This window comes from Phacochoerus africanus, chromosome 11, assembly GCF_016906955.1.
Source record: "Phacochoerus africanus isolate WHEZ1 chromosome 11, ROS_Pafr_v1, whole genome shotgun sequence".
NCBI classification, from domain to species: Eukaryota; Metazoa; Chordata; class Mammalia; order Artiodactyla; family Suidae; genus Phacochoerus; species Phacochoerus africanus.
In genome coordinates, this window is record NC_062554.1 from 134,118,500 (window position 1) to 134,130,634 (window position 12,135).

Here is a 12,135-nt window from a genome sequence, read left to right on the forward strand (position 1 = left end):
TAAAAAAAGCAAGGATCAGAGTTCTCCTTGTGGCTCAGAAGGTTATGAACCTGATTAGTATCCATGAGGATGGGGGTTTGTTCCCTGACCTTGCTCAGTGGGTTAAGGATCCAGTGTTGCCATGAGCTGGGGTGTAGGTCACAGATGTGGCTCACATCTTGCGTTGCTGTGGCTGTGGCATAGGCCGAAAGCTGCCTCTCCCATTTGACCCCTGGCCTGGGAATCTCCACATGCCACAGATACGGCCCTTAAAAATGCAAATAAATAAATAAACAATAAAAAAGCAAAGATCAAACAAAAGACTTAAGAAGAAAAAATATATATATACATATACATTTTAGGGCTGCACCTGCAGCATACGGAAGTTCCCAGGCTAGGGGTCGAATGGGAGCTGCAGCTGCCAGCCTGCACCACAGCCACAGCAATGCTGGATCCCTAACCCACTGAGCCAGGCCATGGATCAAACCCAGATCCTCATGGGTACTAGTTGGGTTCATAACCTGCTGAGCCACAATTGGAATTCCAAAAAAACATATTCAGAACTCTTAAAATTAAAATTTTAGACACTATTGAGAATATAAACATAAGTGGAGGTCTTAAAGGCAACCACCATAATAAAACAGAAGATAAAACCTTTAAATCAGCATGAGAAAATTAATACATGAAATGGAGATCATAAATATTAAAAAAAAACCCAAAAGGAATGCAGAGCAAGGGGAAAGTATGAAATCATATGGCAGAAATAAGTCCTTATTTAGTAGTATTACAACACGTAAGGGGATTTCTCCTAAAGTTAAAACGCTGAGGTTCATACTAGAATTAAAACAATGTAGCGTTGCCGCACTAGCAGGCAGACAATTAAAATAAAATCATAGGCAAACAAAGGGACCCAAGTGCATAAGGAAATTTATTATATGAAAAAGGTGACATCTCAAATCACGGAAAAAAATCGAATTTTAAATAAATGATGTTGACAGAACTAGATAATCATTTGGAAAAAGATAAAATTGAAATGATCTCTCTCAACCTCCCGAAGAGTAAACTGCACATGCCTCAGAGATATATGGTACACCAATGAAACCACTCAAGTATTAGAGGAAAATAGGTGATTTACCTGATAATTTGGGATTGGAAAAAGGCTTTCTCATTATGACTCAAAATCCAAAATCAATAAGAGATAATTCAACTACATAAAAAATCTTCTGCACGGCTAAACTTACCAAAAACAACATCAAAAAGCACATTATATACTGGGAAAATTTCGCAATGTCTATCACAGATAAAGGGTTAACATCCCTAGTATGTAAATAGCTCACAAAAATCAAGAAGAAAAAGCCTAAACTGAGACTAATTAAAAAAAAAAAAAAGTCAGAGTGAGAGACGGAGGCGGGGAAGGAGAGGAGATATTAAAAAGATAATCAGAATAAGAAAAATGTCCATTAAAACTACACTGATACCATTTTGCAACTGCAAGCTAGGCAGAATTTCAAAAGCTTCATAAAGCATTCTGTTGACAAGAATATGAGGAAATAGGCACACGAAAATCAGTTCTGGTGGGAATGCAAAATGGTACAACCCCACAGGAGAGATTCGGCAACACGTCACACAATCACATATGCATATAACCTTTTGCCCATAATCCTATTTATATTAATTTACTTTGAAGATCCTTCTCCAAAAAAATAAAACAAAATATGTGCAAAGCTATTCACTATAATATTATTTATAATAACAAAATATTGAGAATAATCTACATATATGCAGAGCCGATTAGTAGACTGTCATCTTATATCCATACAATGTCATAATATGCAGCCATAAAAATGATGACTATCTTTTGTAAGTTGATATGAAGTGATTTCCAGGATGTTTTAAAGTATAAGACACAGAGAGTACGCTATATTGTGTGAGAAAGAAGGTAAAATAAGAATATATACCCATTTTTGCAAAAGCAGCATAGGAATGATAAATCAGAAGCCAGTGAAATTGGTCACCTGCAGGGAATGAGCTGAGTCAAGGAAGAAACACTAAAAAAAAAAAAAAAAGAGAGAGAGAGAGAGACAGACAGAAAACTCTGAATGTACTGTGCATATAGTTTTGATTTTTGACCCGTGTAAATTTTTCACCATACTAAAAAACAGTTAAATCATCAGCCATGTAGAGAAAGATCCTAAAACTGAATATAAACAGAAACAAATTAACTTATCTTCATATTAAGTAGTAATAAGAGAACTCTACAGAAGGAAAAAATTAATGCAACAAAGTTTTAGTCATACTAAACGCCTCAGTGAGACATAGTCTAAAAATAAGAATGGCAAAGAAATGTTGGGCCTTTCCTAACAGTATTGTTTTGAGTGGTGGTATGGAGACTGCAATTACGAAGTTACTTGCCTGTGTTACAGCAAAATGAACGGAAGAGTCCATACACTGATGCTGAGGAACCATGGAGGTTGAGACCTTGCTGCAGAGAATCACTGTGAGGAACGAGTACAGATAAGGAATGGAAAAAAGGGGAGCAAGACTCCTACAGTACTGGACCGGGATTAGAGGTGTTAGTACATGATTTTTCTAAAGTATTCATTCATTAAGCTTTTCTCCAACCTTATTGCGATATAACTGAAGTACATGAAGCCACGCACATATAAAGCACACAATTCGTGCGGTTTTGACAAACGTGCATACAAATAAAACCATCACTGTGATAAGGATAACAAACAGAACATTTCATCCTTCCCAGAAGTTTCTTCACACTCTTTTCCAACTCTCCTTCTGCCTCCATCCTCCATTTCTCTCCTGTCATTATAGATGGGCATGCATTTTCTGGAATTTTATATAAATAGGAGTATATAGGATGTATTTTTGGAGGGGAGGCTGTGCCTGTGGCATGTGGAACTTCCTGGACCAGGGACTGAACCTGCGCAACAGCAACAACTCAAGCCGCTGCAGTGACACCACCTGATCCTTAACCCGCTGCGCCGCAAGAGAACTCCGAGCATGCACTTTTTTTAAAAACCTGGCTTCTTTCATTAAGTACAATACTTTGAGATTCATCAGTGTTGTGCATTCCTTTTTACTATTTTCATTCCTAAAACTGGAATGCCTCTGTTATTGGGTTCACATAAGTTTGTAACTGTTATGTCTTCCTGCTGAATTGTCCCTTTTATCATTCAAATTGTCCATCTTTTTATCTCAAGTGGAAGAGTGATACTCTCACTTGAAGCTTATTTTATCTGATTTAAAAATGGTCAATCTGGGGAGTTCCCGTCGTGGCGCAGTGGTTAACGAATCCGACTAGGAACCATGAGGTTGCAGGTTCGGTCCCTGCCCTTGCTCAGTGGGTTAACGATCCGGCGTTGCCGTGAGCTGTGGTGTAGGTTGCAGACGCGGCTCGGATCCTGCGTTGCTGTGGCTCTGGTGTAGGCTGGTGGCTACAGCTCCGATTGGACCCCTAGCCTGGGAACCTCCATATGCCGCAGGAGCGGCCCAAGAAATAGCAAAAAAGACAAAAAAAAAAGTCAATCTGGCCTTCTTCTGCTTATGATTTACCTGATATCTATTTACTTTGAAACTATTTGTGTCCCTGTATGTCACGTGAAGAAAATATAAAAGAGGAACTTGCTTTTTTATCCACTCTGTCAAACTCTACCTCTTTTTTTGGGGGGGGGGTTCTTTTTTGTCTTTTTAGGGCCGAACTGCAGCAAATGGAGGTCCCCAGGCTAGGAGTTGAATCAGAACTGTAGCCACGGCCTACACCACAGCCACAGCAACGCCAGATCCGAGCTGCATCTGTGGCCCACACCACAGCTCGCAGCAACGCCAGATCCTTAACCCACCAAGCGAGGCAGGGATTGAGCCTCCTGCAATCTCATGGTTCCTAGTCGGATTCGTTTCCACTGTGCTGCGACAGGAACTGCAGACTCTATGTCTTAATTGAAGGGTTCAGACCATTAGCACTTAATGAAGTTATAAGCAGTGTTAGATTTAGTACTACCATTTTACTCTTTGTTTGCTATTTTCCCCTATAGTTGTACCTATACTCCCCCTTTCCAGTCTTATTTGGGATTACTTAAATAATTTTTACTATTCTATTTTTACCTTTTCATTGGCATTTTTGATAAATCTCTCTATATTATTTTGTAGTGTTTGCTCTAGAGATTACAATGCAGGTCCTTTATATTCAAGTAAAATGTGGAAGCTTGGAAATGATATAAACTCCATCACGATTCCCTCAGCTGACCTTTGTGGTATCATGTTCATTTCTATTATATCCTCATACACTGAAAATTCCAGCAGATAATGGGATCATCTCTGCCCTCAGTGGTCACATGTCATATGTCAATATCTAGATATTTACCATTTATGTTTTTCTCCCCTCATTCCTCAAGACCAATTTTCTTTTGCTATTTTTTTTTCTCTGCCCTGATAAATGTTCTTTACCATCTCTCACAGCATAGGTGATCTAGTAACAGTTTCTCTTAGTTCTCCTTCATCTGAGAAGAGTTCAATTTTGGCTTCATACCTGAAGTGTATTTTCGGCTGGCTATAGAATTCGGGGTTGAGGGTTCTTTTGTTTCAGCTCTTTAAAGATGAGCTGCCTCTGTCTTCTGATATCCAGAGTTTCTGATGAGAAATCTCCAGTCACTAGAACTTTTGTTCCCCTGGATGTGACGTGTGGTTTTTACTCCAAATGCTTTCAAAGGCTTTTCTTTGCTTTAATTTTCACCATTTTTAGTATGTGCCTCTAGGTGTGGTTTTCTTTGAGTTCATCCTGTTTAGGGTTTCTTAAGCTTCTTGACTCTTGAATCTGCCAACAAGGAATAAAATTAGGGTTCGATAAGACGCTAACAGCTGTAAGGAGCACATACAGTGAAGGCCCGGAAGAGGAGGAGTGAGCTCTGCCGGGTCTGTGAAGGGGGGAGTTGCCAGGTATGGACTGAAGCAGGTATACAGAGTGTGAGGGGCGGTCTAGCTGGGGGACAGTGGGAGCAAACGTGAGATGTGACAGGCACGGAACCCAGCCCTTCATTCTCCAGGGCGCTTTCACGTCACTCTTTTTTCTTTTTCCTTAACCAGCTGGCTTTGTTTTTGAAATTCTTACTAACACGTTTAGGGGGGACACATAGCCTCATCCTGTCTTGTCTTTTTAAGGGCAAGAGTGGCACTTCCCCTTTCCCTACCTCTGAGGATGTCTAACACGGGGCTTTGCAAATTAACAAATAATAGTAACATAGGGAGTTCCCGTCGTGGCACAGCGGAAACGAATCCGACTAGTATCCGTGAGGACGCAGTGGGATCCTCATCCTCAGTGGGTTAAGGATCCGGGGCTGCCGTGAGCTGTGGTGTAGGTCGAAGGTGCAGCTCGGATCCCACGTTGCTGTGGCTGTGGCGTAGGCCGGTAGCTGCAGCTCCGATGAAACCCCTAGCCTGGGAACCTCCATAAGCTGCAGGTGTGGCCCTAAAAAAAAGCACACACACACACACCAAAAAAAATGCCGGCTTGATCTTTAGATAGTATGTGGGGGATGGATTCTGACTTGGCACTTTATGAAGATGCAGTGGCAGAATGAGGAGAGCGTTTTCCCTGTTAAAAAGGCACCAAATCTGCCTCCTTAGACAGTAACAAGTGAATTGGTTGAAGCAGTTTGAGACTCTTAGAAACAGAATAAGCGAAAATGTTCATTTTATCACCCAAATTTATACCTACTAAACGAACCCTCCAAACCTTAGAGGTTCATCCATATTAATTACAACATTTAAGGGGCTAAAATTAAGTGCTTTGTTGGTTTCTCTAGATAATTTACATATCATTATTTCACAATTTATGTTGCGGTGATTTTTATTAAAATTAGTAAATGAAAATGGAAAGATATTACCTCCAAGCTTTCAGGACCCTAGGGTCAGAGTCACTAATTTTTTCCTCCTTTAAAATTATAATTGTCAATTTAAAAATACATATATATATATATATATATATATGCAGAACTTAATCATTCATTTTAAAAATGAAAACATGAAACCAAAATGAGTTGGTATTTATAATTTCACTGGGAATGCATCAATGCTTTATACTATAAAGGGCGAGAAGAAAAAAAATAGAAAGAAGCAGAGAAAAATCAACCAGAGTGGAGAAGAAGAGGAAAGCAAAAAAAAAAAAAAATAAGAAGAAGAAGAAATGACATTGTTTAATTTTGTTAGCCCCGAACCTTCCAAATTTATTTAACGCTTGAGCCCAAAAAACAGCTGGAGCCCAGTGAGTCCTTCTAGAGAAGCATTCTGGGAAGGCTCTGGTTATGGCTGTCCTCAAACTCTCTCCAGGAGTAGCATGTGTCATGTGTGCAAAGACCTTGGAGTCCAAAGGCAGAGACCAGAACACCTGCAGAGGGACTTTCGGGACCCCCACATCCCAGCAGAGAGACGTGGGCCTGGTTAACACGCTTCAGCCCAAGGTGCCTTCTCTCAGGGCCCCTTCTTTGGAGAGGCCCAGCCCAGAGGAGTCTGCAGACTAGACAGGGGTGTGACAGGTTTTATGAGGTACAATGTACACCTGTGAGAGGTTTCTGCTCTTCATTCAGACTCTGGGCACCTGCCCCCTGCTCCGGAGGCCAGAGCCTTTGGAAGGAGTGCAGTAGAAGCTAAGGGAACAGACACGCCCTCCCATCCTGAAGGCAGGAATCATTAGCTTTTGTCCTAGACGTCTCTGTCTTCTTATTCCATCTTGGTTCCATCTCCCCTTTCTCCCGTCCTTCGAGGTTTGCTTTTTAGGGCTGCCCCTGTGGCTTCTGAAATTCCCAGGCAAGGGGTCGAATCAGAGCTGCAGCTACTGGCCTGCACCGCAGCCACAGCCATGCCGGATCTGAGATTCGACTGCACCCTACGCTGCAGCAACGCTGGATCGTTGACCACTGAGTGGGGCCCGGGGTGGGCCCCGCATCCTCTCGGAGACTAGGTCGCGTTCTTAGCCCTCCGAGCCACAACGGGAACGCCTCCTCCAGTGTTTTCCGATGGTCTCCTCTGACTCGCACCCTCCCCACCTTCAGTTTCTTCCCATCTCTCACGTGAGGTCATGCTGGGAAGTGGTGATCTGACAGGACTTGCTGTGGGCCCGCTCCACCCACCTGCCACACACCCCCCATCCCCGACTCAAGCCACCCCAGGCACCGTGACAGGGGGGCCCTGCCCTGAATCCTTCAGAGGGGGCAGTGGGAGCCAGGGGTGTTTGTGGTCTGTGTTACTGTCCATCTCGGAGTTGGGAGGGGACTGTTGTTTGGGGAGCAGAGTCTCCTCAGAACCCCTATCTTCACACCACCCTGCCTCAGCAGAGAGAGGATGTGGCCCACGTGACACTTCCTGACAGCTCTGACAGGCCTCAAGGAGACAATTAATGCCTCACAGCTGCCTCTACCAGGGAAGGTGCCGGAAGAGGAGGAAATGGGGGGGGGGTAAATCTGCAAAAAAATTTTAAAGCAGCAATAGAGAGGAAGGAGGGGATTGAATCGAAATCTTTCTGAGCAAACATGGAGTCACCACGGAGCGAGGCCGACAGACGTCTCAGTTGTCTGAGCTTCTGGAAAGAACAAGGAAGCCAGTATTGGAGCCTCAGCCCCGGGCCTGGCATCCTGAAACGCTGGACATTGAACCCTGCCTGTCTCCCCGCCAGGGATGGGACGTGCCTCAGGTTGCAGGTGCCCAGCTGCCAGGGCAGGGAGAAAGTGAAAAACCCCTGGAGAAGCAGTTTCGGATCAAAGGCAGACGGACAGACAGAGATGGACGGGCCTCCTTCCTGTCCAGACACCCCTCATCTGCCTGGGCAGACGGATGGGCCTTCCTCCGGGCTTTATAGATTAATGCGTCTTTCTTATCAATTATGGAGACAAGAAAGTGTAATTTTCTCCCCATGTTTATGCTGTTCAGGATTAATCTGCCTATAAATGGATAATCTGTCAGCTTTCCAAGACACTGAAGTGGGGAGGGGGTGGGGTAGGAAACAGGGAAGAGATTTACCAGTGGGTAAAATGCCATCTGCTTTATTAGGTTGTTTCATAAACCTGACATTCAATTTGTTCTGGAGGGCTTGGTGACGGATTACTCCGTAAATTCCCAAATAATTACGATAACCAGAGAAAGGAGAGAGGGAGGGGGGCTGGGTGGGGGCTGGGGGTTGCCAGCACACCTGTGCGGAATGGTCCCAGAGGCCAGATCCATCCTCAGCCCCCTCCGAGGGCGGCGGGAGGAAGGCTGGGCCTTCGAGAGGGACTGACAAAACGGGCCCGGGAAGCCTCTGGGTCCCATCCATCCCTCACCTTCAAACCCTTAGCTTCTCTGCTCTCCTCGACAAGATGGTGAATTCAGGCCAACACGGATCGTGTTATCAATGAGCGTCTTGCACTCTTTCTCCAGAGTCGCATGCGCCTGATTCCCCCGCTCTCCTGATTAGTTCTGCGAACTTGGGTAAGTCAAACTCTCTGTTTTTCCCCCACCCCCGTCTCTCCAACCACCCACCTCCTATGGTTGGTGCCAGGATCAAGTTAGTTCCTGCAGATGCAAACTGTTACATTCAGAATCCGTAAGCAACGCGGTCCTGCCGAACAGCGCAGGGAACTCGACGCAGTCTCTTGGGATAGACCACGAAGGGAGACCGTAGGAGAAAAAGAATGCGTATGTAGGGATGATGGGTCACTCTGCTGTAGGGCAGAAATGGAAAGGACGTTGTAAATCAACTACAATAGAAACGTTTAAAAATAAACAAAACTTTAAAAAATGGTGCTTGGTGCATATACTAAGTCCTGTATAAACTCTTTGCATTTTTTATTATTTTGTGTTTTTACCCCACAGTGCTGAGCCAAGGTGCTGACAGGACAACGTGCTCTCCAGAGACAGCCGATGGTTGGGTCCGAAAAGTAACAGTGGGAATCCGAATCTGGGCGCTGATAGGCGCCTCAGCAGTCTCGGCAATCACCGTGCATCTGTCCCCTGCTTGCACCCCACCAGGAACCAGGAGCTCCCCGCCCACTGCTGGGCGGCTCTGGCCTTCATCTCGCCTAAAGCTAAGGGTGCCTCTCCCACAGGGCCTGCCCCAGGGTTAGAGCCGCTGCGTTGGTGCAGCGAGGCAGGCAGAGCCCCTGGGTGAAGCACAGTCTTGATTACAAGCTCTGAGAGCTCGTTTCTCAGCAGAACGCTGTTCAATTATCCGGTGCACGTTTTTGTCCTTTAAATTTCCAAATGCTGCCTTCTGTGGCTTCTGTAATCTTATTTGCTGCTTGTGCTGCGGTGGGGGACAGTGGGGGAGGGAAGGCCACACAGCGTGTGTCCTGAAGGCCCACCTTCACCTGATGCTCTTCCAGTGTCCAGGGAGCCCAGATGGGGGAGGGGAGGGGGCTGGAATCCTCTCTGGCCATCTCTGAGCCTTTGTCTTCCCAAGGCCAGTCCCTGCTATCTCAGCTGGCGGCCAAGATAAAGAGGCTCGGAGGAGGGGGGGGTCCCTGTGGTTTGCCACAAAGAAGGTGTCTGTGTCACTGGGGGAAGCTGGGTGGAACACACACCCCCTTGTGTCTCAAAGAGCACTCCTGACCACAGGCCTCCACGTTATCCATATGACATACAGAACTTGTTCCCCTTGCATCGTCAGGTTAAGTGATTTACTTCATTGGACCTTACGGGGAGTTAGGATCTGGACGGCACAGTGGCCTTCTACGGTGCTGCCAGTTTAGAACTGATCTCTCTTCTTCTTCTGGTAAAAGAACTGTCTTTTCTGTGGAGAATCCATCCAAGTGGTTGGATGGGATTATGGCTGCCCTTCTTCAGGGACATGCACAAGGCCTGTTCTGGCCAATCGGAAGACTTCGGAGCTTTGGCCAAAGTAACTGAATCAGGGATAGCCATGTGACCCAAACCAGGCAATCGGTCCTTCCATAGAACATTTTATTTTTTTTAAGAGAGAGAGAAAAGAGAGGAAGGAAGGGAGGGAGAGTCTTGCTATCTGAATCTGCACGCACAGCATATGGAAGCCCCCAGGGCCAGGAATGAAATCTGAGCTGCAATGCAGCTGCAGCAATGCCAGGTCCTTTAACCCACTGTGTCAGGCTGGGGACTGAACCCGCACCTCTGCAGCGACCCGAGCCATTCCAGTTGGATTAACCCACTGGGCCACAGCGGGAGCGCGTCCACAGACTTTTCTGTTGGGGAAGAAGCTTTATTCTTTGCGAGTTGCTGATCTGTTAGGATGGGAGCCTTTGGATGTGAGTGTCCACCATGCTCCCCATGAGAAGAGCCCCTGGGGGAGACAAAGCCCTGATAACACAGTGGAAATCCTGAACCCAGCCTGAACGAAACAGACACGCCTTCTAGACTTTTCGGTTACGTGAGTGAAAATATTCCCTTTCTGCTCGATAGTATGAGTTGTGCTCTGCTGCCGTCATACAAAACCCCATCAACGCGCGGGCTAGAATTAGTCCCCCTCCCACCCTCAAGCTTGACCTCGCCAAGGCAAGGTGTTGGTCGTGAAAGGGCTGGGAGCTGGGGTGATCGCCTGCATTTCAACAAGGAGTCGGGTTGCACAGCTTCAGGGGTCATGTCCAGTTCCCAGATGCTCCTCTTCTATTACAACCCCCGTTCCCTAGTAGTATTTCTTGGGGTCTGACAGATGTGTTTCTCCTTTACCAGTTGATCAAATTTCTTCAGCCCTCTTCCCACTGACCTTGTCTCCATCAATCATCACACACTCCCCAGGGGTAGGCGCTCAACCGCTCCTAGGTCTTCTTTGTCGCCACCAGTTTCTGGTCCAAGGTTCTCAGTATCTGACATGGAGCATGGTGGCTTGAGCGTATCTGTGTGTTTGTGAGTATATGGGCATGTTCTCAGGGATATGTGAGAATGAAGCTGGAGGGTCTGCCAAGGTCACGTGTGCCGCAGACCGGAAGAAGAGAGACAACAGAGCTGAGCAAAGAGGACCGCTTGAGTTTGCAGAATCCGAGGGTTCCTGCTCCATAACTTGAGCTGGCTTTACGTTATCATTTATTCAGATCCCACCTTCCACCAAAAGAAGACCAAGGGAACGTACAACTATAGTTATTGTTTTTATAGACAAGGAAGACATAAGCATGGTGTTTGCTTCCTAAATTGTGTGCCCTGCCCTGCCCACTTGAGGACCCTAAAAGCAGGCTCATCCTACCAGCGCAGGTTCTCACCAACTGGCCTGCCCAGAATCCCTAGCTGGGCTGAGGAGTGACGGGCTTTTTCTGCCAAAGGGAATCTATAAAGAATGGAAGACATGACTGCTTCTTTAAATGTGCAGACACTGACACAAGGCTATAAGGATCATAAAGTCTATGCTACATGACACCCCTAGAGGAACAAATTAAAGCTTCAGTAATCAGCCCTGAAGAAATGGACATCTGCAGACGGCCTGACAAAGAATGCAAAATATTATCTTTAAAAATGAAAAGACAAGCCATAGACAAAGAGAGAATATTCACAGCTTATATATCTGACATAAGACTCATGTCCAGAATTTATAAAGAATGTTTGCAACTCAAAAATTATGTTTCAAAAGTAATTTAAAAAGTGGCAAAAGATAATGCACAAAAAAGGTGCAGAATTTAATGAGCACATTACAAGATTGCCAACACCTGTAGTTGCCAGAGAAATACAACTTAAAACCACAATGAAATACCACTTCATACCCAATAGAACAAGTGCAATTTTAAAAATAAGCAACGCCAAGTGCTGGTGCCAATGTGGAGCATCCGGAATTCTCTTGCGCGGCTGGCAGGAGTGTCAAATGGCACAACCTCTTTGGAAAAGAGTTCTGCAGTTTCCAGAGCTCCCATCGTGGTGCAGTGGAAATGAATCCGACTAGGAACCATGAGATGGTGGGTTCAATCCCTCGTCTTGCTCAATGGGTTGAAGATCCAGCAAATTGCCAGGAGCTGTGGTTTAGGTCACAGATGTGGCTTGGATCCTGTGTTGCTGTGGCGTAGGCCAGCAGCTGTAGCTCCGATTTGACCCCTAGCTTGGGAACCTCCATATGCCACAGGTAGAGCCCTAAAAAGCAAAAAAAAAAAAAAAAAGAAAAGAAAAAGATAGTTTTGCAGCTTCTTAAAAAGTTAAACTTACACCAGCCCTTTAACTATTAGGCCT